Here is a 27,354-nt window from a genome sequence, read left to right on the forward strand (position 1 = left end):
CTCTCTCTCTCTCTCTCTCTCTCTCTCTCTCTCTCCCTTGATTACTATTATTCCTATTTCCCTCTTATAGGGATAATATTTGCTTCTTTTCTACAAATAAACATTCAAAAGTCTCACAGAAGGCCATTCCAAAAAATTTAACCAGATATCTTTGTGAAGGATTGGCTAAGTTTACTGTGAAAGAAATAAGGAAAACAAATGTTTTGAATGCACTGTAGGCACATTGCATTTGCCATGTTTGGATCTGGGAAATTAAAGGCAAATCTGCCATGATTTCTACCCCCAAACTAGTTTTCATTGCTTTAGATAGTCTTAAAACTGTGAGAAATTTTAATTCAGATAATATACCTGTGGATTTATCAAGATTTGAAGGAATATTATTGAGGGCATCCTGGAGGTCTTCCCTTTTTCATGAAAGAATACAGTATAGTCATTAGAAAAGCCCTGAATCTACCTTCATTAGGCAATCTTTCAAACTCTACTCATTGTTCTTATCATTGCTCTTGGGACAGATTAAATATTCATATGTGAAAGTACAATGTGTCATGTCTTCATGGGCATTCCAGTAAACAACATGATAACACTAAAATCGTATGTTTGACTTTTAACAGCATTCTGAATTCTACCACCAGAGTCCCATTGTGAAGGGTAATGAGTTAACTTCACTTTTTTGTTGCTATTCTCCAATTCTTTCTTTTTTTTCCTCTACAGGAAACAGTAAGCAGGGCAATGCACATGTACTCCAGAGGTAAACTATAGCCCATAATATATTAGAAACTTAGAAAATGGAATGCATGGCCATTTTTCAGGTAAGAACATCACTTTAGGATAGGACCGGTCTTAGGAATATATCATATTTCTTTATAGCGATTTAAAATTGATTTGTTCTCATTAATGAATTTCTTAGTGCATCAAAGGATATCAACAGTAGAAAAGAAACAACAAAACATCTCTCTGTTTGTCTTTGAAAATATAAACAACGATAAGAATGTGATTCTCAGTTGAGAAATAGGATAGAATTTCACTTGTCTCAGAAGCACAGAAGGAAGGATAACTAAGCTCCCCTAAGCCTGGTTTTAATTTGAAATCTTCAGTTTCAAAAGATGAAGCACTATGCATTCAAAGCTGTTTGATCAAAATTCACCCAAGCATAGTTTGAATTGGACACCCTAGAAGGCCTCCTTTTCTGAAGATTAAATTTATCCATTGAATATTCACCTAAATTTTTTACACTTCACAAAAGGTCCAGAACCTCTCTTGTATTCTTCTGTTTTCTGCAGAAATACCCTAAAGACAAATATTTTACAACATATTTTATGCTAGATAGGCCCTCAATCAAGGTTATCTTCATATCTAGGTTTCTAATGAGTGCGTAAACACTGCACAATGATGCAAAGAGGAGACTTCCAAGTTTCCATCTTAACATCAGAAGCAAAACAGCTTTAAAAGTTTCATTTTACCACCTTTCTTCTTTTTAAGAGGAAAAACTTTATAATCAGTTGTATTCTCCCACTGACATTTAGATTTCATTTCAGCTCTGAGTGCTTAATACCGCATATTATTATTGTAGTTGAATGATGTGGTATTTAATTGGCTGCTAGCTGAGTGACTTTTCTGGAAATTGAATACTTTCCAAGAACTGTAGTTTATTATTTATTCCCAGTTAATATTGGCATATGGTTAATAAGGTACTGAGCTAATTACATTTCTCCTTTCCCTTTTTTCAGCTGCTAAAATAATTAATAAGCAGTTCTTTCTAATCAACAATTTGCCTCAGCAGAAGTAATGGCTCATTTAAATAAGTTATGTGTCCCCTACAGGACTTTTGTAGGCTAGTATGAATGTTGGTCTACTGTAGACTGCTAGAAAGGAAAAGAGGGGGGAAATCCAATTAAAACAAACATTTCAGGACTTGTACTTTGTTGTAATTAAGACTACAACTCAAATAATATGGAGTAATGCAAAATTGATGTTCCACTCCAGGGTAGGTTCTGCATCACTTTATAAAAATAGATCTAATAACAAATATGAAAAATTCTGAAGATAATTAACTTTGTAAGTATTAAACATAAATACTTGTTTTATTTTCATTATTTGGGTTAACTAATACATATGTAAATACACACAAATATATACATATATATGCCATAAAAATAGATATGTAGACATGGAGATACACATCTGCATGTAGCAGAATATGATGGTTTTGAATTCCTTTCAAGTTCTTTTCTCTGACTTGGGAGATAGTAACAGTTAAATCATGAAATCAGCTTTGACTTTTGGCAAATGCGATATATTCAGTAACTAAGAATCTTCATTTTAGTGCTTGCTTCACTGCTAATTAATTCTGTGATATTGGACAAGCCTCTTGACATCTGTGAGCCTAATTTTCTTCATTTGTCAAATGAGAATTATGGAATCGATCATTTCTCCTTCACACGATTGTTATGAGGATCAAATGAAATAGCATATGCGCAAGTACTTTGCACAAAATCATTCAAGAGTAAAGCATTATTTTTAAAATTTTATCCATTTGTGCCCTTCTTTTTAGGAAATAAGTAATAATAAATGCACATATTTAGATAATTTTCTAGAAGCTCACATGAGCAGAGTGAGCAGAACAGAATCATTGCCAGAATAATTGATGCAATGAGAAAGTTCCAGATATCAACTAGTTCTGGAAATGCAGTAGGAGACTATTGGGCTAGTGTACTATATGAGGAAAGCACTGGTGTTGGAGATCTGAAGCACAATGATGAAAACAAAACAAAAGGAGTTATTTGTAAACCTGGAGACTGAAAGGAAAACAATATCCACAGTAGGATTCAGAATATTTGTATCACAGACCTCTGGAAATTATAATTCATTTGTATACTGAAAAAACCCAAAGAGCTAAAGTAAAGGGTAAAAGATTTGGAAATTGAGAATTAATTGCATCAGAAATAGACAATGATGAATGATTCACAATTTTTTAAAAAAAGCTCAAAGAATCTCAGAGCTTAAAAAAGACTTTCAAAATCCCTAAAGGGGAATTGCCTTTACAATATCAGAATTTTAAATAATGAGAAATGAAGCACTCACTTCTTCAGGTAGTCTTCTTGGACATCTACAAGTATTTCAGAATTATTCAAATTAAGAGAATCTAAACAAATTCTGACCTCTGGGCCCCAGCAGAACTAGGTTAATCTGTCTTCCATGGTATAGTTTTTCTTTTTTCAGATACTTGAAAATAGGACTCATAATTTCCTTAACATTATTATTTTAGGTTAACTGTTCCTATTTTATTTAATAATTCAAAAATGGCATAACACCTCATATTACCATATTCTGATTACCTTTTTCTGGACCAGACATATTTTTAATATCTTTCCTAAATTTTTGCATCATAGACTAAAAATCATATTATGTATGGAGTCTGACTGAGACAGACTGCAATAAAACTAGATCAACCTACTTTCAAGACCTTATATCTCTTAATTTAATCTAAGATGATTTTATCTTGGGGGGCTGCCATTTCACAGAACTCTTATTTATCCATCAAGTCAACTAAAACCTCCACATTTTTCATGAAAATTATTGAATAGCCTTGTATCTCTCAAACTACATTCTTGCTCCTGAGATTCTGAGTCAACATATAGAGCTTAATGTTTATATCCATTGAATGGCATCTTTTAAAATTTGGCATATTATTCTAACTTGTCAAGATATAGTTAGAGGCTTACTCTGTCATCCAAAAAATGAGCTATACTGAGATTTATGTCATAGGGAAATAGGATAAATGTGACATCCATGCTTAGTTAAAATTATTTATATAAACATTGAACCAATCAATCAATCAAGAAAAATGGACCGAGATAGATCCATGATACATATCAATAGCATCCAAAAGGCCTTGAAAACTGAGTGTAGACTTCTTCAGTAACTTGCTATCTCCAAATGTATAATCCATGCCTTCACTTCCTCTCCTCTCATTCCTCTTTAAATTATTTACCAATAAAGACACAGAATGTAAACATTTCTTCAACTGATAAATGAATCAGAGTTGTAAACCAAATGGCCATGAGGGTAAGACCTTAATTAATATGGAAGGAATTATGTCCTTTCATTATTGGAGAGTGGCAAATGATGCTACATGGGAAATATCTGTGGCTGGTTAGAGACAGAGAGCTAGTTAAGAAGTCCACATTCAGATAGTGAGAGAGTTTAATGGTAAAGCAGCTCTAACCAAACTTAAGAGTATCCAAGGAGAGGAGAAGAGGGCCTGATACCTTCACCACTCCCTGCCCAAACAATTATGTGACTGAGGAATCCATAAGAGGAGGCCCACCAATAGATAGATTGACACAAGTTTCTTTGAAGCTGTGATATGTGGAAACATCTACATTAGGAATTGACAGGTACTATACTGAGAACAAATTCTAAGAAAAAAGAAAATTACTCCTAAATGAAATTTCATGAAAATTCCAGGAAGGTAGAAAGCCACTTCCAGTAATCTGAATACCTAAGTTGTCTTCTTTGCCATATGTTGTCTATACATGTGCCTTATCATTATTTTATATTGTTTATTCCCATTATTCTTTCTATGTATCATTTAAGGGACATAGATGTTACAGTAGAAAGAGGGATGGTCCCCCACTCTCTCTTCTTCTGATTGAACAGAGCAGAGTGCTTATATCCTCATATCCTCCATTTAACAAAAGAATCTAGAAAAGCCACCTCATAACTTCAAGCTGAAAGACTTTTACATGAACTGGACTACTGGTACTCTTACCCCACCACCTCCTTCCACTAGTTATTTTCTTTTTATGCATAGTTTTCCCCCTTTAGTTTGTCAACTCCTTGAGGGCAGGAAGAGTCTTTTTGCATTTATTTATAACCACAACATTTTAGCAGAATTGCTAGCTATAACAGGCACTTATTAAATGCTTATTAATGGATTTCTAATAAATGCTTGCTGAATTGGAGAGATTTGAAAGAGTTTATATATATATATATATATAAATTGTCCATCAAGTAATTAGAGAAAAATTAGGATAAGGTTGATATAACCAGCTTACAGATTATATTAGGATTACCAGTGATACTGAGTCTCAGCAGCAAATTTATTTGTACAAGATCATATAGGTAATAAGTAGAAATAATGACTCTCAAACTCTCATCTTCTTGAAATCTATAATAAAAACTTCTATCACTGCAGTGTTTTAAATTTTGAAGGATGTTTAATATCCATTATATCATTTGAGGCTCCAAACAGACCTGGAAAAGCCTAACAGAGTTATGATTTTGCCCATTTTACAAGTGAGGATCTGAGAGTTAGAGAAATTTAGTTGCTTGCCCTTATTCATACCAGTATTAGGTGTCATAGGCTGATTTTGGACCCAATTTTTCAGACTCCAATTCCAACACTAATCATTGAACTAACATGACTCCTTTCAATACTTTTCCCACTTCCACATTGCATATCAAATATCCTCGGTAATATGGCTATAGGCAGATTTTTCTGGAAAAGAAGACAAGCTGAATGAGAGAGAATTCAAAGGTCAGGCAAATGGGGGAAAGTTGGCCTTTTTGTTTGCCGAGAGGGAGCTCCAATGTTGTGTGAAGAAACAAAATGACAAGCAAGAAGGTTGCATTGCCAATAGCTACATTGCTGTGTGCAGGAAGGCAGGAGATAAGTCAGGCAATAATGGCTCAGAAAGATGGAAATAAAATATAACAAACTTGGTCAAAGGAGGGTCTGAAAACAATCTTTTTTATTTCTTTAAAATGATTTTAAAAGATGCAAGGGAATAGAGGAGATAAGGAACAGGCTTTAGTTACCATTAGAGCAACAAGAAGAAAAAGGTATTACTTGGCCTAAAGATGCCTGAGAGATAGGTTGAATAACAGAGAAACATTGAAATCGAAGAGACTTTGAATAAAGAGATATAAGAATCTGACTACAAAATAGAATTTTTTAGTTAAATGAAAAAGGAGTTGGGTTTAAAATGAGAAGAAACATAAAACTGAGAAAATACTACAAATAGATTAAATATTGCTAAATTAGGCTTCCGTGGACTTGGCATAATCTGTTTAATTGATTATTTATTAACTACCACTGATGAATTTACATTTGTATATTGCTTTACAGTTTTTAAAATGCTTTATTTTATATTGTCTTATTTAATGTTACTCCAACTCAATAATTCAAGTTGGGAATGAAAATTTCCATTTTGTTCCTCTTGTTTTTCAGTCATTCAGTCATGTCAGATTCTTAATGGTCCTGTGGACCATAGAATGCCAATATTTTACATGGGATTTTCTTTTCAAAGGTACTAGTGTGTAGTTTGCCATTTCCTTGTTTGGTGGATTAAAGCAAACAGAGGTTGTGACTTGTTCAAGATTATATATCTAGTAAATGTCTGAGGACAGATTTGAACTCATCTACCTGACTCCATGCTCAACTCTGTATCCATGGAACTAGCTAGCTGCCTCCAATTTCTATTTTCTTATGAAGAAATGAAATATGCTATGCAGTTAAAAAGTAGGAAAACTATATCTTGAACATAGAACATCTAATTTATTGTCACTCAACTAAATTCATTTTAAATACCTAATATATGAAAGAGAAATGCTTTTGACACTACACAAAGTAATGCTTTAATTCAATTAAGAAGTATTTTTAAAATAAAATTTAAATTTTAAAATATGTGTACTATGATCTAAGTACTACCTGAGAAAAAATAAAATCCCTATTTTGAAAAGCACAGGTCTTGACTAGAAAATAGGAAATATGAAGATAAAAATATTCATTTTAAGGTCATAATTAGGTTGATAATATTGAGGCCATTAGTACGAAATGAGAGCATGCTGCTTCTCATCCCCAAAATCTTCTCTATGCAAATTGGCCCTAGAAGTAGCTTCAAACTATGGTAATTTCTCTTCTTGTAATCGGGAAGTTTTTTGTTATTGTTGTTGTTTTTATCAAATATAGTGTTTGTATGAGCTTTACTTCAAACAGTTGAATCAGTCACTCTCCATCTCTAGTGATCATGGAATCCTACTTCACTTGACAAAAGTACTGAGAAAATATGAAACTCCCTATGGTTCTTTGTGGAATGGATGACCTCTATCCCTTACTATGCTTTTCTCTGAGAGGACACACAGATTATATTGAGCATACAGACTACTGTGAATCCAAGCAGAATAAGCTCTCAAACATCCACCTCTGGCAAACCCTGATTCTTTCCTGAACTTGCCATACTTCACTGGGTCCTAGTCATTGGACCTAAGCATAATAAAGTCAACCCCTCTACTAAAATAGGTAGAACATTTTCAGTTGTAAACAATTGCTTTATTCTTGACATAGAATCACTTAAAAATAGAGAATCCTCTGCATTCTTCAACCTTCCCATGACCCAGAGAGTTCATTGAAAATACATATGCTGTTTGGGAACTAATTTCTACAAAATACACTTTTATATTTGATTACAACAGCTGCCACTCCTATGAATGTGCAAAGGAGAGAAGACAATTTAACAGTTTCAATATGACTTCTGACTCATATATGTAGTGGTTAAAACTTTAGGTGAAAACTCATGAACTCTATAGCTTGAATCTCAGATATCTTCAGAAACATGGCCTCTGAACTTTATAGAATGCTAATGTTCCCACCTAGAAAAATCCCTCCTCTTCTCTCTGTCAACATATTTTTATCCTTAGATACAGTAAAAGATTGTGTTGTATTCCCATTAAACTTCCTCTGATGACTTCAATCCCAAGTATACACATATCTGTCTCCTCTTTATTGTCATATCTGTCCCTTTGAAATCCTTTAATAAGCATTGTCTGCTTCCCTTATGTGATAAGCATCACATACTAAGGTATAATTAGTTTTTATTGTTGTTTTGTATGTCTATCTTATCTTCCCAAATAAAATTTTAAAACTTATGGGTTCTTTTAGGTTGTATCTTCCATGGAGCCAGGAAAATGAAATATTTCAGTTAATAAGTAAGCTATATGACACTTTCTAAAAGATTCTGTTTCCCAGCATTAGGTTTAACCATTGAAATTTGTGACAAAATTTAGAAAATTTGGGTTGCTGTTTATGACATTTCACATTCCCATCTAAGAAATGCATAAGGAGAATATTTTAGAAAATAAGTATGAAGGGTGACCCTTTTGAGGGCCTGAAAACCAAGGTGTTAACACAATTATAATCTTTGAATATGGTCTTAAAATTTTAAAAAGCAAATTTAAAGAGCAAAAAGATCTGTAATCTGAATTTATCGTAGCATTTATCTGAATAATTATCATGGTTGGTAATTAGAACTTCAGAGACTGAAGTCCAATTTTTATTTACTGTAGACTTTTTATTTGATGTTTTTCCCTACAAACTCCAAAGTTAATCATTCTGAGGGAGAAGGAGAAGAGAGAGAAGAGAAGGAAATTCTCCAGAGATATTATTTGCATTTTCTCAAAAATATTTGCATGAACATATTAGTAAATATATAAATGGATATCTAGTCAATCATGTGCCTTGCATTTCAATTTTTGTTTTTTTATTCATGTATAATTTATTTCCCACTACAGCTGAATTACCTTTGAACTTGTACCATACAAGAAATTATATATTATGTGACACTTAGCTATAAATATACAATCCTCAGCCAGACTTCCATGCTACAAATGCCCCAGGGAGCTTCTAGCTTCAGAGACTCATGCAAAATACTTTTTTACACTTGAAAGTTCAATGGAAATGTAAACTATTATCTTTGAAATTATTATTCTCCTCACTATCAGTAGCAACAGCTACTATGCTCTCTATATAACATAAAATGTCAAGACTCAATCAACACTAATCATGACTAGTGATTCAACCATGGTCATGTTGCAGATAGCAAAGTATGACTGAGTTCAACTTCCCAGCAATCTGATTTTACTGGAGCATTCTTGAATTGTGTGTCTCTGGAAATTCAAACATGCAGATCCATGAACTAAAGGGTCAGAGTTCGACTGATGATGAGTAGTAGAAGTCAGTATGGAAAAGAGTTGAAGTCAATATGCAGCAGCAGCTTTCCTCACAAATTCTGAGCATGACCAATTAATGGTATTTAACAGCAGCAACAGTAATAGTAACAAATACCAATGCCACCATCAACCCCAACACCACCATTCTTGGAAATTTGGGTGGCTAAAATTCCTTTCCAGAGTCAAATAACAAGTTGACTAATGTCCAAATAGTTTTCAGGGGTGTAATATCATATCATACTCTTCTTTGATACTAGCATGGACTTTGCTCTCAGTATAGTTTTCCCTACACCAATGCATATCATAAGCAGGAGATGCCTCATCATACTACAAATCTTGTCTATGTCTTCTTATGTATCTTCCACCATTGACGCACAATCTATGTTGGGAGGCCATTGTCCAATTCCCTTGACATTCTGAGGATGATATTGGAATCTGAAAAGAATTGTCCATGGGTTTTCTTCTAAACTCATTAAGATATCCATTAATGACATTGATAAAGAAGGATAGTAAAATCTTGTGAAGGAAGAAAGTGGGGAATCTTCCTGGACTGTCTAGCCAAATTATATTAAATGCTGCTGGGTTGGAAAAAGATAAAGCTGTGACAATAATACACCTGATAATTAATTGCTATCAACTTCACCTTTTTTCCCTTTGGTTATTTCTAACTGTAGATCTTGAAAAAAACATAATTTTGCCATGAAAATTAAATGTTTTGCTTTCAAGGAATAGGTAAATATCTTAAGTGTTTCTTGTAACAGCTGTTCAACAGTTGATTTTAAAATTAAATATTTTTAATTCAACCAAAAATGTCTTAGAAGAAAAAAATAATGACTCTTAAATTTTATTTTAATTTATACTGCTAATGGTAAATAGAGTGGTGGAGTAGATATATTTTCACTGCTGAAATGCTTTGAATACTAACAGTTCTTAGGACATCTAATAAAGGTGAAATTTGGGCCTGTGGTTTCACTAAGAGTTCAGAAATTTCTGGCATGAAAACTCCCTCAAATGAAGGCAGAACAATAACTGTCCTGCAACTTATTGACCATTTAAGTGATAAGACTTCAAATTAAGATGACTATGTCAACAGAAAGCAGACTATTTACTTCCCACATTCATACTCTATTAAAACCCCAATTTCATATAATAGTAAATACTCATTTACGAGTGTATATATACATATACATATATATTCATTCTCTATATTTGTATATAAATACATATATGCATATATGTAGAAAAAGAGAGGGGAAAGGAAAGGGAAAGAAGAGAGGGGGGAGGAAGGGAGGGTTAATACTGTATATCTATTGAATAAAAAATCCCATTAGAAATCACATTGGCTTTTTCCAGCCCAATCCAGACCTGAACTAAAAAATGTGCCAGAATCCCATGGGCACTAGAAAATGGGGTCTGCCAGAAAAAGATATGCCAACCAAAAATGAGTTCAAGATAACATGAAGACTATTAGACTTTAACTATGTCAAGCATCAAGGTTTTCAATGCAATTGTTTTCAGAGAGAGTTGTAGGAGTTTGGAAGTTTTTGTTGCTTTTTAAGTGGTGTTATCTAGGCAGAAGTGCAGTTATTATTTTTCCTACTCTAGTCTCTAGATCTTCCTAAGGAAGGACCACTAATCCCTTGCAAGTGATAATTTTTTTTCAGAATCCTGTTCCCTACTGATCATAAATATTCTTCTCAATCCCTGACCCAATTGGAGATTTTTTATTATATTATGTAGACTCCCATTATACAGATTGTATAGAAATCTATTTCACCCAAGGAAATAAGGAAGAGTTCAAAAAAGAAAGACAACTGTAGGGAGAGACTGATCAGAGGCAAAACAGACTTTTGAAGAGAGATAGGATATTAAAAGAAAGAATAAGATAAACAGAAGAAAATGGAATGGACTTCCAGTTAAGATGGCGGCAGAGTAAGAAGCAGCTGCTTGATCTCTCCTAACCAAAGCATACAGGACTCCTCAAGGGGACATAAAAACGAATCCAGATGAACGAAGGGACCCCACAACAGAGCGCAGCATTGAAGGTATGTGGAATCGGGGCATTTCCACGCAATAAAGAGGTGAAACAACTCTCACTAAAATGCGAGAGGAAGAAGCCCCTCCCCCACCCCCACACCAAATACAGCCCCAAGGCCAGCTCACAAGAGTTAAAGCAGATTTGGGGCACCCTTAAGTCACTGGCAGCTTCAGGGCTTGTTCCTGAGAGCAGCAAGACTTAGGACCCCAAGAGGCTAAAGAATGCACATGGACTTTCCTGAGCACCTGCGTGGGTGAAGGAATTGCCCTAGGCATGGACAAGGATCTCAAGCTCAGTCTTAGACCTCAAGTGGGGACCCTGTGCAGACAGGAGCACAGCTATGGAAGCAGCACCATGAGGCTGCTGAAGGAGCCTCAGGCCGAGAGGCAGACCAGGGACAACCAGGAGGCTCAACCCCGAGAACAAGGAGACCTGAGACATTGGGAGCCTAGAGAGTGCAGACAGACCCTGAGTGTGAGGATAAAGCTAAGAAGGCGCTGGGCTAACAACAATGGCAAGCCAAAATCTGGAACCCCAGAAGAGAAAGATCATCAAGAAGAATTCTGTAACACTCAACAACTTTTACACAGAGAAAATCCAGACAACAGAGGAGAACAAATAAGTAATTATATCCAAACCTTCCCAAAATAATGAAAATTGGTCACAGGCTATTGAAGAGTTCAAATCTGAGATGATGAGAAAGATAGAAGAGATCTAGCAAGAAAATAAAAGTTTAAAAGGCAGAATTTCACAATTGGAAAGTGAGGCTCAGAAATTAAATGAACTGATGAGCAAATTGAACACCAGAAATGACCAGATTGAAAAGGAAAAAACAGTCCCTAAAGGCTAGGATTGAGCAATTAGAAGCCAATGATCTCTCAAGACAGCAAGAACAAATAAAATAGAAGAAAACACGAAATATCTCAATGAGAAAGTGACAGACCAAGAAAAAAGGTGTAGAAGAGATAATATGAGAATCATTGATCTTCCTGAAAAACCAGAAATTAATAGAAATTGCCCTGAAGTTCTACAAAAAGAGGGCAATATAGACACTGAAAGGATCCATAGATCACCCTCTACAATAGACCCAGAAAAGACAATGCCCAGTAATATAATAGCCAAATTCAAGAGCTTCCAAGTAAAAGAAAAAATCTTACAAGAAGCCAGAAAGAGACAATTCAAATATCAAGGAGCACCAATCAGCATCACACAGGATCTGGCAGCCTCTACGCTAAAAGACCACAAGGTTTGGAATATGATATTCAGAATGGCAAGATAGTTGGGCCTTCAACCATGGATCAACTACCCATCAAAACTGACTATATACTTTCAGGAGAAAGTATTGGCATTTAACAAAATTGAAGATTTCCAAGTATTTGCACAGAAAAGACCAGGACTAAATGGAAATTTTGATATCCAAAAACAAAAATCAAGAGAAACATGAAAAGGTAAATGAGAAACAGAGGGGAAAGAAAGAAAACTCATAATTTTTTAAATTTGACTCTTTAAGGGCTTCAATTAGATCTAATTATCTGTATTCCTATGTGGAAAAATGCTATGTATAATTCTCTGTAGTAAACTCTATTCACTATTATAGTATTCACTATTATAGCAATCAGAAGAATAATTCATAGGGAGAGGACGGAATACTAAACGGTCTAAGATGATATGAGGGTGGGATAGACGGGGGTGAATAGTAGAGCACACCAAGAGAAACTTGAGTGAATAAGAAAAATAGGATATTCTATTAAACACAAGGAGGACATGGGAAGGGGAGGGGACAAATACTATTATAAGAAGGAGAGGAAGAGAGCATTAAGAGGTAATATTTAAACACTACTCTCACTGTAATCAACCCAGAGAGGGAAGAGTAGCTATATTATCCACAGGGATAAAAAAACTCTATCTAACCCTACTGACAAAGGCAGAAGGGATAAACCAAAGGGAGCAGGGGAGTCAAAAAAGGGAGGGGAGAAGAAGGGGGAGAGAACTCATTAGGCTTTTTTTTATTTTAAACCCTTAATTTCTGTGTATTGATTTATAGGTGGAAGAGTGGTAAGGGTAGGCAATGGGGGTCAAGTGACTTGCCCAGTGTCACACAGCTGGGAAGTGTCTGAGGTCAGATTTGAACTTAGGACCTCCAGTCTCTAGGTATGGCTCTCAATCCACTGAGCTACCCAGTTGCCCATCATTAGGCTTTTAAAAATTAAAAGAGGAGAATAAGAAGGGAGGGGTTAGAAAGAGAAGTTAATCATGGGAGGAGATAAGGGATACAGGCTCAAAGCAAACCACTGGGTTTAAAAGAAAATAGTGTAAGAAGAAGGAGTGGGACTAGGGGAGGATACAAAAATGTCAGTGAATGTACAACTGATAATTGTAACTCTGAATGTGAACGGGATGAATTCACTCATAAAACGGAAGCAAATAGCAGAGTGGATCAGAAACCAAAATCCTACCATATTTTGTCTACAAGAAACACATATGAGGCAGATGGACATACACAAGTTTAAGGTTCAGGGCTTGAACCAAAACTTTTGGGCATCAAATGAGAAAAAGAAGGCAGGAGTGGCTATTATGATTTCTGACAAAGCCAAAGTAAAAACAGATATGATTAAAAAAGACAGGGAAGGACATTACATCCTGATTAAAGGCAGTAGAAACAATGGGGAAATAGCACTGCTTGATATATATGCACCAAGTGGTATAGCATCCAAATTCATAAAGGAGAAACTGGCAGAGCTCAAGAAGGAAAAAGATAGTAAAAACATAATAGTGGGAGATCTAAATATTCCTCTTTCAGATCTAAATAGATCAAACCAAAAAAATAAATACGAAAGAGGTAAGAGAGGTAATGAAGTCCTAGAAAAATTAGATTTAATTTATATGTGGAGAAAAATAAATAGGGACAAAAAGGAAGACATCTTCTTTTCAGCTGCACATGGTACATTCACAAAGATTGACCATGTAATAGAGCATAGAATCATTGCAAACAAATGCAAAAGAGCAGAAATAATAAGTGTAAACTTCTCAGCTCATAATGCAATGAAAATAATAATTAGTAAAGGCACCTGGACAAGCAAATCAGGAGCCAATTGGAAATTAAACAATATGATTCTCCAAAACTAATTTGTCAAAGAAGAAATCATAGAAACAATCAACAATTTCATTGAAGAGAATGACAATGATGAGACATCCTACCAAACTCTGTGGGATGCAGCCAAGGCAGTACTCAGGGGGAAATTTATATCCTTGAGTGCATATATTAACAAATTAAGCCGGGTAGAGATTAATGAATTGGGCATGCAACTCAAAAAATTAGAAAGCGAGCAAATTAAAAACCCCCAGATGAAAACTAAATTAGAAATACTAAAATTTAAGGGAGAAATAAATAAAATCAAAAGTAAAAGAACTATTGAATTAATAAACAAGACTAGAAGCTGGTATTTTGAAAAAAACAGATAAAATAGTCAAGGTACTGGTCAATCTAATAAAAAAAAGGAAAGAAGAAAACCAAATCACCAGTATCAAAGATGAAAAGTGAGACCTCACCTCTAATGAAGAGGAAATCAAGGCAATCATTAAAAACTATTTTCCCCAATTATATGTCAATAAATATAGCAAGCTAAGGGAGATAGATGAATATTTACAAAAATATAAATTGCCTAGGTTAACAGCAGAAGAAATAGAAGACTTAAATAATCCCGTATCAGAAAAAGAAATCAAACAAACCATTAAAAAAAACTCTATAAGAAAAAATCCCTAGGACCAGATGGATTCACAAGTGAGTTCTATCAGACATTCAAAGAGCAACTAATCCCAATACTATACAAATTATTTGATATGATGAGCAAAGAAGGAATCTTACCAAACTCCTTTTATGACACAAATATGGTACTGATTCCAAAGCCAGGGAGATCAAAAACAGAGAAAGAAAACTATAGACCAATCTCCCTAATGAACATAGATGCAAAAATCTTAAATATAATATTAGCAAAGAGACTCCAGCAAGTAATTAAGAAGATCATCCACCATGATCAGGTGGGATTTATACCAGGAATGTAAGGATGGTTCAAGATTAGGAACACCATCCACATAATTGACCATATCAACAAGAAAACCAACAAAAATCACATGATTATCTCAATAGATGCTGAAAAAGCCTTTGACAAAATACAGCATCCATTCCTTTTGAAAACACTGAAAAGTATAGGAATAGAAGGACCTTTCCTAAAAATAATAAACAGTATATACCTAAAACCATCAAGAAGCATTATATGAATGGGGATAAATTAGAAGCCTTCCCAATAAGATCAGGAGTGAAACAAGGATGCCCATTATCACCTCTATTATTCAACATAGTACTAGAAACACTAGCAGTAGCAATTAAAGAAGAAAAAGAAATTGAAGGTATCAGAATAGGCAATGAGGAGACTAAGCTATCACTCTTTGCAGATGATATGATGGTATACTTAAAAAATCCTAGAGAATCAACTAAGAAGCTGGTAGAAATAATCAAGAACTTTAGCAAAGTTGCAGGATACAAAACAAATGCACATAAATCATCAGCATTTCTATATATTTCTAACATATCACAGCAGCAAGAGGTAGAGAGAGAAATACCATTTAAAATCACCCTAGACAATATAAAATACTTAGGAATCTATCTACCAAAACAAACATAGCAATTATATGAAAACAACTATGAAACACTTTCTGAACAAATAAAACTGGATCTGAACAACTGGAAAGCCATTGGTTGCTCATGGGTAGGAAGGGCTAACATAATAAAAATGACCATTCTACCCAAATTAATTTACCTATTTAGCGCCATACCTATCAAACTACCAAAAAACTTCTTTACTGAATTAGGAAAAAAACTACAACAAATTTCATTTCGAATAACAAAAGATAAAGAATATCAAGGGAAATAATGAAAAAAAGTGTGAAGGAAGGGGGCCCAGCAGTACTGGATATTAAACTATACTATAAAGCAGCAGTCATCAAAACAATATGGTACTGGCTAAGAGAGAGAATAGAGGATCTGTGGAATAGACTTGGGGTTAATGACATCAGGAAGACAGTATATGATAAACCCAAAGAGCCCAAATTTTGGGACATGAATCCACTATTTGACAAAAACTGCTGGGAAATTTGGAAAACAATATGGGAGAGATTAGGTTTAGAACAACATCTCACACCCTACACCAAGGTAAATTCAGAATGGGTGAATGACATGAATATAAAGAAGGAAAATATAAGTAAGTTAAGTGAACACAAAATAGTATACCTGTCAGATCTCTGGGAAAGGAAAGATTTTAAAGCCAAGCAAGAGTTAGAGAAAATTACAAAATGTTAATTAAATGGTTTTGATTATATTAAGCTAAAAAAGCTTTTGTACAAACAAAAACAATGTAGTCAAAATCAGAAGGGAAACAACAAATTGGGAAAAATCTTTATAACAAAAAACTCTGACAGGGGTCTAATTACTCAAATATACAAGGAGTTAAATCAATTGTATAAAAAATCAAGCCATTCCCCAATTGATAAATGGGCAAGAGACATGAATAGGCAATTTTCAGGTAAAGAAATCAAAAGTATCAATAAGCACATGAGAAAGTGTTCCAAATCTCTAATAATTAGAGAAATGCAAATCAAAACAACTCTGAGGTACCACCTCACACCTAGCAGATTGGCTAAAATGACAGTAGGGGATAGTAATGAATGCTGGAGGGGATGTGGCAAAATTGGGACCTTAATGCATTACTGGTGGAGTTGTGAACTGATCCAACCATTCTGGCTGGCAATTTGGAGCTATGCTCAAAGGGCTATAAAAGAATTCCTGCCCTTTGATCCAGCCATACCATTGTTGGGTTTGTACCCTAAAGAGATCCTAAATAAACAGACTTGTACGAAAATATTTATAGCTGTGCTTTTTGTGGTGGCAAAAAACTGGAAAAGGAGGGTATGCCCTTCAATTGGGGTATGGCTGAACAAATTGTGGTATATGCTGGTGATGGAATACTATTGTGCTCAAAGGAATAATAAACTAGAGGAATTCCAGGTGAACTGGAAAAACCTCCAGGAACTGATGCAGAGTGAAAGGAGCAGAGCCAGAAGAACACTGTACACAGAGACTGATATACTGTGGTAAAATAGAATGTAATGGACTTCTGTACCAGCAGAAAGCAATGACACAGGACAGTTCTGAGGGATTTATGGTAAAGAACGCTACTCACATTCAGAGGAAGTACTGCAGGAGAGGAAACATGTAAGAAAAACAACTGCTTGAATACATGTGTTGAGGTGGACATGATTGGGATGTAGACTTCAAACTACCACACCAATGCAACTAACAACAATTTGGAAATAGGTCTTGATCAAGGACTCATGTTAAAACCAGTGGAAATGTGCAGCGGCCATGGATGGGGGGATTGCGGTGGGTGAAGGGGAAAGTAGGAGCATGAATCATGTAACCATGTTAAAAATGAATATTAATAAATGTTTAAAAATTTAAAAAAATTACATTTAATAATGATTATTGGAGGACAGATTAATAATTAATTGAAACTAATCTAATCCTAAAAGTATAAGCATGCCAAAGAACAAATCATAGAAATCATCAATGATATGATCAGAGAAAATAAGAGCATTGAGATAATATACTAGAATTACAAGATGCAGTCAAGACAGTAAAGAAGAAAATATATCTCTTAAAAAATCAAAAAGAGAGAAAGAATGGATCAATTAAATAGTCAGAAGATTTTAAAGTAAATCAGTTAAATCTTAAAATGGAAATTATGAAAATCAGAGGAGAAAATAGCGAAAGTGAAAGATCAAATTCTTTGAAATAAGCAATAAATCCAGGAGCCAGTTTTATGAAAAATAAAATAAAATGAACCACTGGTTAATTTAATTTATAAAAGAAATAAACCTAATCATTATTTCAAGAACAACTAAGAAGCAAGTACTAAAGAGATCAAATTAAAGTAATTATTAGGAATTCTTTTATCCAATTATATACCTGTAAGACTGACAAAGTCAAATGAACAAATATTTATAAAAATGTAAATAGGCCAGATTAGGAGAAGCAAAAATAGAATACTTACATGAGCCTATCTTGGAAAAAAAGTTGGACAAGTCATAAATTAGAACCTTAAAAATCTTATATATATTGATTTACAAGTGAATTTTCCCCAACATTTAAAGAACAGTTAATTTCAATGTTATAGAATTATTTGAAAAGTATTTTAAAAACTCGTCACAGGAAGAGCAAAAACAGGAAGAAAATTATAGATCAATTTCCCTAGAGGCAAAAATTGTAAATAAACTACTAGCAAGGATCTTATATAAATATAGCACAATGGTCATATCCCAAAAAAGTTGAATCTTTTGATTTAACAAACATTATATTACTATGGTTATTTTATTGCTTGGTTTTGTGTACCTAATCTATTGCTCAGACCACTACTCTATTTCTTAACTATTACCAGGTTCTTTTGATTATTGGTGCTTCATAATTATACAGTTTGAGATCTGGTATTCCTTGACTACATTCCTTCACATTTTTAAACTGATTACCTTTATATTCTTGAACTTTTGACCTGTTACAAATAAAATTAATATAGAAGGATATAATTAAAAATATTTGGGTTTTATTTAAAGTCATTTTGATAGTTATAGTCACGTGCCTGATAAGAGCTCATTCAAATTGCCCCTCCATTACCTCTCCCCTTTCGCTGCTTCATAGGAAAGAGCATGTCCCAAACAAGTTCTGAGACTTTATACTTCTGTCTACATAATCACACTTCCTGCCCACCTATATGACACAAAAGGAATCATGGGAAATGTAGTTTTCAAGTCCCCTAAACATCCACAGGAAGTTTATACCAGAGACCTCAATATTAAGTTCAAGGAGGGACTTTAAAATAAGTTCAAGGACTCCCAAATTTCTAATATCACATTCCCCCCTAAGATCCAGAGAAAAGACTGATCTTCTTGATGGATCTTATAAACATAGTCAACTTTTAAATTACAAGAACTTGGGGATAAAAGAAAAGAGGACAATAACAATGATCCAATGATGGCTAGCTGCACTGACAAAAGCCAATTAGGGACAGTCCCCTTTGGCATAAAAGTGTACATTCAAAACAAATGCTTTCAACTCCCCAGAGTTCAATCAACACCCCAAAGTTCATTTGGATCCTCATGATCCAGTGATGGTTCTTCAAGCATTTTCATAGTGCCTTTTCCAAACAGGTTTATTGTCTGGATTCTGGGGAGATGGCAAATTCCTTATCTTAAAATTACTCTCAAAGAATTTAAACTTTACATTATATTTCATAAAACATATATTCCCTTCCGAGGAGAATTTTACAGATCTTTTAGATCAATTTTGTTATTATTTTTCCTAGTTTTATTAAATATTTTTGGACAATTTCATTAGTATGATACTTATTTAGTGGATTGGGTAAAACGGAACTCCCATTCTTATTAAAAGAATTATTATTAATGTAATAATAATATATTATTAAAATAATTATTAAAAGAAACATAGAAAAAATAGATCCATTATTAAGCTGGTAAGTAGGATTTATTTAAACCAAGAACAAGCATTATTTATATTGGAGAAAAATTAGAAGCCTTCTCCATAAGAATAGGAATAAAGCACATAAAAACATCACCACTATTATTTAATATTTTATTAGGAATTCTAACTGTAGCAATAAGACAAAAAAGGAAAAAGAAAAGTAGTCAATGACTATTACTCTTTACAGACAATACTCTAAAAACCCTAGAGAATCAATTTAAAAACAAGTCGAGGGGGCAGCTAGATGGCTCAGGCCTAGAGACAGGAAGTCCTGTCTTCAAATCTGGCCTCAGACACTTTCTATGTGACCCTGACTAAATCACTTAAACTCCATTGCCTAGACCTTACCACCACTCTTTTGCTTTGGAATCAATACACAATTTTTATTCTAAAATGGTAGGTTTTTTAAAAAATCTAGTGGAAACAATTATCAACATTAGCAAGTTTGCAGCATATAAGATCCTGCTGTCCTTTAGTTGTTTCAGTCATGACTGACTCTTTGTGAACTTATTTGGGATTTTCATGGCAAAGATACTGAACTGGTTTGTCACTTCCCTTTTTAGCACATTTTACAAATGAATTACTATTAAGTGACTTGCCCAGGATCACATAGCTGATAAGATTTCAAAGTCTTTCTGAATATAGGCGAGGAACTAGATCTGCTATGCTGTCAGCATTTCTATATACTACTAACACAACTCAGCAGGAAGAGATAGAAAAAGAAATTCCATTTAAAATTCCTGCAGTCAATATAAAATACTTGCAATTCTATCTGCCAAGACAAATCAAGGGAGTATCTGAATACAGTTACAAAAAACTATTTATGCTTTAAAAAAAGACAGATTAAAAAAACCTGGAGAAATATTAATTGTTCATGTGTAGGCTGAGTCAATATAATAAAAATGACAATTCTACTCAAGTTAATTAATGCAGTGTCATATCAATGAAATTACCAAAATAACTTTTTTTAAACATTTAGGAAAAGTAATAGTAAAATTTATCTGTGTGAACAAACATTGAGAATAGCAAGGAATTTTCAAATTCACAAATGATCAAAGGACATAAACATGTGGTTTTCAGGAGAAGAATCAAAGTTATCAATTGTCATAAATAAAAATATTCTCACTCTACTAATTAGAAAAATGAAAATTAAAAAATAAAAACTATGAGGAACCATTTCACACCTAACAAATGTACTAGCATGATAGAAAAAGAAAATGATTATTTCTAAAGGAAACATGGAAAAAATTGGGCCACCAATGCAATACTGGGAAAGGAGGTTGCTCAGTCAATAGAACATCCAGCCTGGAGTCAGGAAGACCCAAATATAAATCTGGCCTCAAACATTCACTGTGTGACTTTGGGAAAGTCATTTAACACTGTTTGTTTCAGTCTCCTCATCTGTAAAGTGATCTGGAGAAAGAAATGGCAAACTACTCAAGTATCTTTGACAAGAAAATTCAAAATGGAGCTACAGAAAGTCAGACACCAATGAAAAAACTAAACAAGAAGGAATTATTGGTGGTGTTGTGAACTGGTTCAGTTCTTCTGGAGAAAAATTTATAATCATACTCACAGGATTATAAAACTGTAACCAAGCAATATAACCACTAGGTCTATATCTCAGATTTTTTTTAAACCCTTGTACTTTTCTATGTATTGTCTCATAGGTGGAAGAGTGGTAAGGGTGGGCAATAGGGGTCAAGTGACTTGCCCAGGGTCACACAGCTGGGAAGTGGCTGAGGCCGGGTTTGAACCTAGGACCTCCTGTCTCTAGGCCTGACTCTCACTCCACTGAGCTATCCAGCTGCCCTATTTCTCAGATTTTAACAAAAGGAAAGGGCACTATTTTTCAAAAAAATTTACAATAACACTTTGTGATGACAAAGAATTGGAAATTGTGGGGATACCTATCAATTGGGAAATTTATGAATAAGTTGTAGAGGTTGTGAAGGAATACTATTATGCTATAAGAAATGATGAGCAAATTGGTTCAGTAAAGTTTGAGATGACTTACATGAACTCTGGAAATATGGAATAGAACCAAGAGACTACTGCACATAGTAACAACAATAAATCTAAATCATTATGAAATATAAAGTCTTAGCTACTCTTGTCAAGGGAAAGATCCAAGACAGTTCCAAAGAACCCCTAATGAAAAATATTATCCACCTGAAGGGAGTAAAGAGATGAAATCTAAGTGAAGATTGAAGCATACTTTTTATCTTTATTTCCTGTGTGCATGTGTGTGTGTGTGTGTGTGTGTGTGTGTGTGTGTGTGTGTAAGCATTGGTATGCATGTATTTACTTTTGCATCATGATGAATTCTGAAATATGTTTTACATGATTTCACATGTATAATTGATATAATATTTCTTTGCTTCTCAAAGGAGTGAGAACTCAAACAAAATTTTAAATGAAATGTTTATATATAATTCTGAAATATTTAATGAGATAAGTAAAACATTAAAAAAGAAATATGGGGTACTATAGTATGATACACATATATGCTCACAGACTAAGTTGCTTTATTGGATAATTTTGCTTTTATGTTTCTTACAAGAAAAGGCTCACTGTGGGAGTTCAAGTAGCGGAGATATGTCCCTGCTATTGAATCTTGCTTTAGCCCACAAATTGGTAATGCTCTCAAAGCAAACAAATACTCATATTTCCATTTGATTCATGGAGATATTTTGTTGTCTTATTGAAAAGACTTCAATTGGTCTTTGTTAACAAGGGAGATCCAATTACACATGTGGTCCAAAGCAAATACAACTATTTTATCAGTATATTTTTCTCTTCACAATGCAGTGAAGAAAAGCTTCTTTGACTGATTGTTGAGCCAGAACTGAGTAGACATACAATGAACTGAAACACAAGTTAGACGAGAACTGCTTATGCGCCTCCTGGTGGAGGAAGTCCCCTGGGCTTTATTTCCATACCTACTCTCATGAGGTCCATGAATATATGGTCTATCATTGTTTTGATTCCTGTTTGTGGCTGTCTTAGTACAGGCATTAGTGTTTCAGAAACAATTGTTGTCTTTCTAATGTTATAAGCTTGAGATTTCATCCTGCTGTATTTCTCCAATATCAACTGTCATTGATAGCTTCAACATTATGTAACTAGCGATAGTTTATATATCTTCTCTATCATTATGACACAATCACATTTAACCAAATAACATTAATTAATGCTAATAAAAGGAATACTTACTAAGAAGATATAGCAAGAAGAGAACATACTAACCCCTTGAATTTCTACCTCATTCTCTGGGGAAATGATCTCATATTTGAAGAGGTTCCTTTAAAGCATTTACCCCCAATAAGTTCTCTTCCAAATATAATATAATATATTTGGTCATTTTCTGCATAGGAAACTTTTGAATTGCTTCAACACTCTTTCCAGTGCTTATCTTTGGGCAAATTTTTGTTGAACTATGCTTCTATAAATTTTAAGGACTCAGAAGGCTCTGGAATATAAACAAGAAGAAATAAGATATAAACAAAGGGCAGAACCAAAATTAGGGCCATGTGTTTATGATCTACAAGGCAATTGACCCACACATCAAAGGCTAAAATCCTCAGTCTTCAAACCTCACATACAGGACATCCTCATAAGTACTATTCTTCCAATGAACACTCCATTATGACTATGACTCTTCAATGACTGCCTAAGAAAGTACAATTTCATATGTATTTCCATTCTGGAATATAATTTAATTGTATCATGACCTATAAAAATTAAATTTAAATTTCTTCTGATTATGTTGATTGATAGTTTCTCTTTTCTATTGATACGGTCTATTTTTGTAATAATAATTTGTAATGCTATGAACTATTTAAAATTTACATATGAATATATATCAATAAGGTATAGATATATTCATGTATTAATGAAAGAATTAATATATATCTATATATATTTCTCCTTTAATGTCATTCAGATGATACTTAAAAAGATTTAATATATCTCCTTAATAATAACTTTGGTTTAACTTTTTGCTAGACTTATCTACCTCTGAAAGTGGAACATTTAAGTATACCATAATCATTTATGACATTATCTATTTTAAAATAAGTGAATTTCTTTTCTTATGAATGTATATTTTATGCTGTTTGGTATGTTGTGATGATATTATACTGCTTAAGGTACTTTTATTATTGTTATTTCCCTGATATTTTAAAATTAAATTAGTTAATGTCATGCAAAATGCACTTCCACATAAGTCACTGTTGCAAAAGCACCCTTGTACAATACCCAAGCCCTCAAATAAAACTATAAATACACTAACTGTGAAAGACAGCTCCAACAGTTCTTTCTCTGGAGATGGATAACATTCCCCAAGTAAGTCTTCCAGGATTTTCCCAGATCATTGTATTGCTGAGAGTAGCCAGTTTTTCACAATTAATCATTGTCCAACATTGCTGTTATTGTGCACAATAACAATTTTACTTATTTGACTCTTCATCGCTTTCTGCAGATCTTTCCAACTTTTTTTCTGAAATGATCTTGCATATCATTTCTTATAGCACAATAGTAATAACAATTAACATTTACTGCAATTTGTTCATCTGTTCCTCAATATATACATCCCCTCAATTTCCAATTCTTTGCCACTATAAAAAGAGCTGCTATACATATTTTTGTACAAGTTGGTCTTTTCTACTCTTTTATTATTTCTTTGGGATACAAATCCAGTAGAGGTGGTGTTCCCTCTCACTTTTAAAGAGGACCATGGTATGATAGGGTGATGGTGAGATATTGTATTCAAATAACTGATCTCATTCTTTATTCCAAAATTATCAAGATTCAATGGTAAGACAAAAGTCAGGGAAATTGGAAATGGCTTGGGATGCAGTGGACAACCTTGGCATTTTCAATGGCTGATCAAATTCCAAGTGTTCCACAGACACTACTTCAGCTACCTATATGATCACTGGAAAAAAATGTTCTCATCTGTCCATTCTGCTGGGAAAGTTTTCACATGTTTGAGAATAACATCCCCTAACTCTCCAATGGGTTTGAGGCCTGTCACTTACCCTCAACTTGGTTTACCTTACCTTCCAAAATAGCTCTACCCTGGAATGGTTTCTGCACATGAACCAGATTCTTGGAGCTACAGGTGAAAGATGGGTAAAAGACATATGCCAAAGATTGATGAGCAGCCCTGAAAAAGTTTCAGTAAGATCTCATATCAGAGACACTAGAGCCCCCTGAACAACCATATACTTCATTACCTAAAGGAATATAAAAACATAATATAATTTTCCTGTTAATCTCTCTTAATTCTGCTATTTTTTCTTACTCTGTTAGTATGAATATAACTAATGCCTGGTTGTTTAAAAATCTCTTGATATGATATATTTTGTTTATTTCATTTTATTTCACCTTTTTTAACTTTTCAAAATAATCAAGCAACAATTCTTTAGAGCACCATTTAGATGCCAGAAATTGTAAAGGCACTAGAGTTATAGAAATAAAAATTAAGCAGTACCTATCTTCTAGGAGCTTCATTTCATCCAGGGAAATGATGTGAAGATGAAATATACTAAAAATGAATACAAGAAATTTCTCTGGGGAAAGAGTGAAACTAGTAGCCAAGGGAATCAGAAATCCTTTAGAAGATGAAATATCATTTCAGCAGAATTTGAAAAAAATAGTAATCTATGATGTCAATTAAGGAATTAATTATGAATGGTTTAAGTGCCAAGGGCAAAATTAGAGGTGAATATTATATTTGAATAAGCAAAAGCAGTAAGAAGACTAGTTTGGCTGGAATGTAAAGTGCAATGCATATGTAATGATGTAAAAGTTATTAAAATATACTTAATATTTATAGATATTTTATTTTATTTTCAAGGCAGTAGGAAGTTTTTCTCTAATTCTCTTAATTATCTTTTCATACTTTTCTTCCTTTGTTTATATTTGTCTATTTTTTTCCTCTACCACTCTTTAGTCTGATAATCATTTTTAGTTTTTCTAGGAATTCTCATTGGGCTTGCTTTATTGTAATTGTTTTGACTTTATTATCTCCTTTTGAGTTTATACCTTAATCTTCCCTGTCACTGTAGTAAGTTTTAATGGTGAGGTCTTTTTTTTGTCTGTTTGCTCATTTTTCCAACCTATTTCTTGATTTGGAACTTTATATTTATATTTTGCTTTGTTCTTACATTGGGAGAAGAACTAATACAGTCTCAAATTTCAGGGTTTTTTCACACTGTACTTTTCAGTGCTAGTTCTAGAAATTTGTAAATTTTTAGTGTGCCTAAGGTTGTATGATCTTAAAAGAGATATGAATTCTGCTGCCCTGGTCTGAATTCTTTTAGTCAGGAAGGGCCCTTGATCAGTTGAGATTTTACTGCACACTGTGCTTCAGAGATCCTTTTGTCTTGAGACAAGAAGTGATACTGGTCTTCAGGGTCCATTTCATTTTGATCTAAAAAGAATGCTACCCCTCAGAGCTTGCACTCTGCACTGACTGAAAGTGCTCTTCTCCATCCTTGAACTGTGACCCAGAAATGAGTATAGGCAATAGAGTTGCTAAATTGCATCTTGTCCTGAGTCTAGTATGAATACCTGAGTCTCCTGAAATCTCTTTTGGACCAGTTTTCTGATCCCTTTACTTTCTCTGGCTTGAGAGCTTCCAAAGATGCTACTCTTTCTGTCATGATCATCTGGTCCCACAACTGATGTTTCATCCATTTAAACTTCAGGTCAACCTCCATTTACGTGTCATAGGCATATATTTTTTTGATATTCCAAATTATCTTGGACTGAAAGAATGCTTTATTCTGACTTTTTATTGGCTCTTCCACTGTAGAATTCAATTAAGGTGATGTTTTAAAAATGTTTGTAGGGAAATTTTGGGAGAGCTCAACTGAGTGTTTTTTCTACTTTGCCATTTTGCTCCACCCCTAGACATGGATAATATTTTCTCAGTAATATGTGAAACAAAGTGCTCAATTAACAATGAAGTGGAAGAGGAGACTATGAGAGAATTGAGAAGAAAAATGAAGATTCAGATTATCCTTTGTCAGTTGTATGATAAAGGATAAAGGATTATTTTGTTGTATTGAATGATCAGTTAATAATAGAGAACTCATGGAAGAACTCATTTGGGAGAAGTCAAGGACCAGTTTCCAGAAAAGATCATTCAATATTTCTATTATATGGGTACAAACAATCTTTTCCAAATGACTATGTAGCCAGAACTGAATGTGTCTTTCACTACTACTAAGATTGGGACAAATGTGTCCTTTTTTTCTAGTATTGTGCAAGGAGGTGTTTTTCTTAATTTAAAGGTCTTGGAGGAAAAGCAACCTTTCTCTCTCTCTCTCTCTCTCTATCTATCTATCTATCTCTCTGTCTCTCTCTTTTCAATTTTCCCATGGCTACAAGAAATAGATGTGATCAGTTCTTCAGTTTTTGTAATTCAGGTGTTTTTGGTTTTTTCTCTTCAGTTCAAGTAAAGGCAGTAGAATCTCCACCAGACATAGACTTAAGTCATTGGGAAAAAAGAAGTATTCAACATCAGATGTTCCTGTCAGCAAAGGAAAAAAGCAATTGTCCCTCTGATTTGAGTCCAAGGTTGGCATTTGACTTAGGCCTTGATTTGACTGTACTTTATAAAAATTGAGTTTATATGGGAACATAATTCATTTCCATTCCCCACAAACTTAGGTGGCATGGAGGGCATAATAACTCCAGTTGTGGGGAG

The 27,354-nt window shown here is 33.9% G+C and overlaps 1 pseudogene; it reads right to left on the reverse strand.

The window, feature by feature from the left end:
- Positions 1 to 26,362, reverse strand: part of LOC123253178 — a 171,704-nt pseudogene extending 145,342 nt beyond the window's left edge.
- Between the last annotated feature and the right edge of the window lie 992 nt (positions 26,363 to 27,354).

This window comes from Gracilinanus agilis, chromosome 1 (assembly GCF_016433145.1).
Source record: "Gracilinanus agilis isolate LMUSP501 chromosome 1, AgileGrace, whole genome shotgun sequence".
Taxonomy (NCBI): domain Eukaryota; kingdom Metazoa; phylum Chordata; class Mammalia; order Didelphimorphia; family Didelphidae; genus Gracilinanus; species Gracilinanus agilis.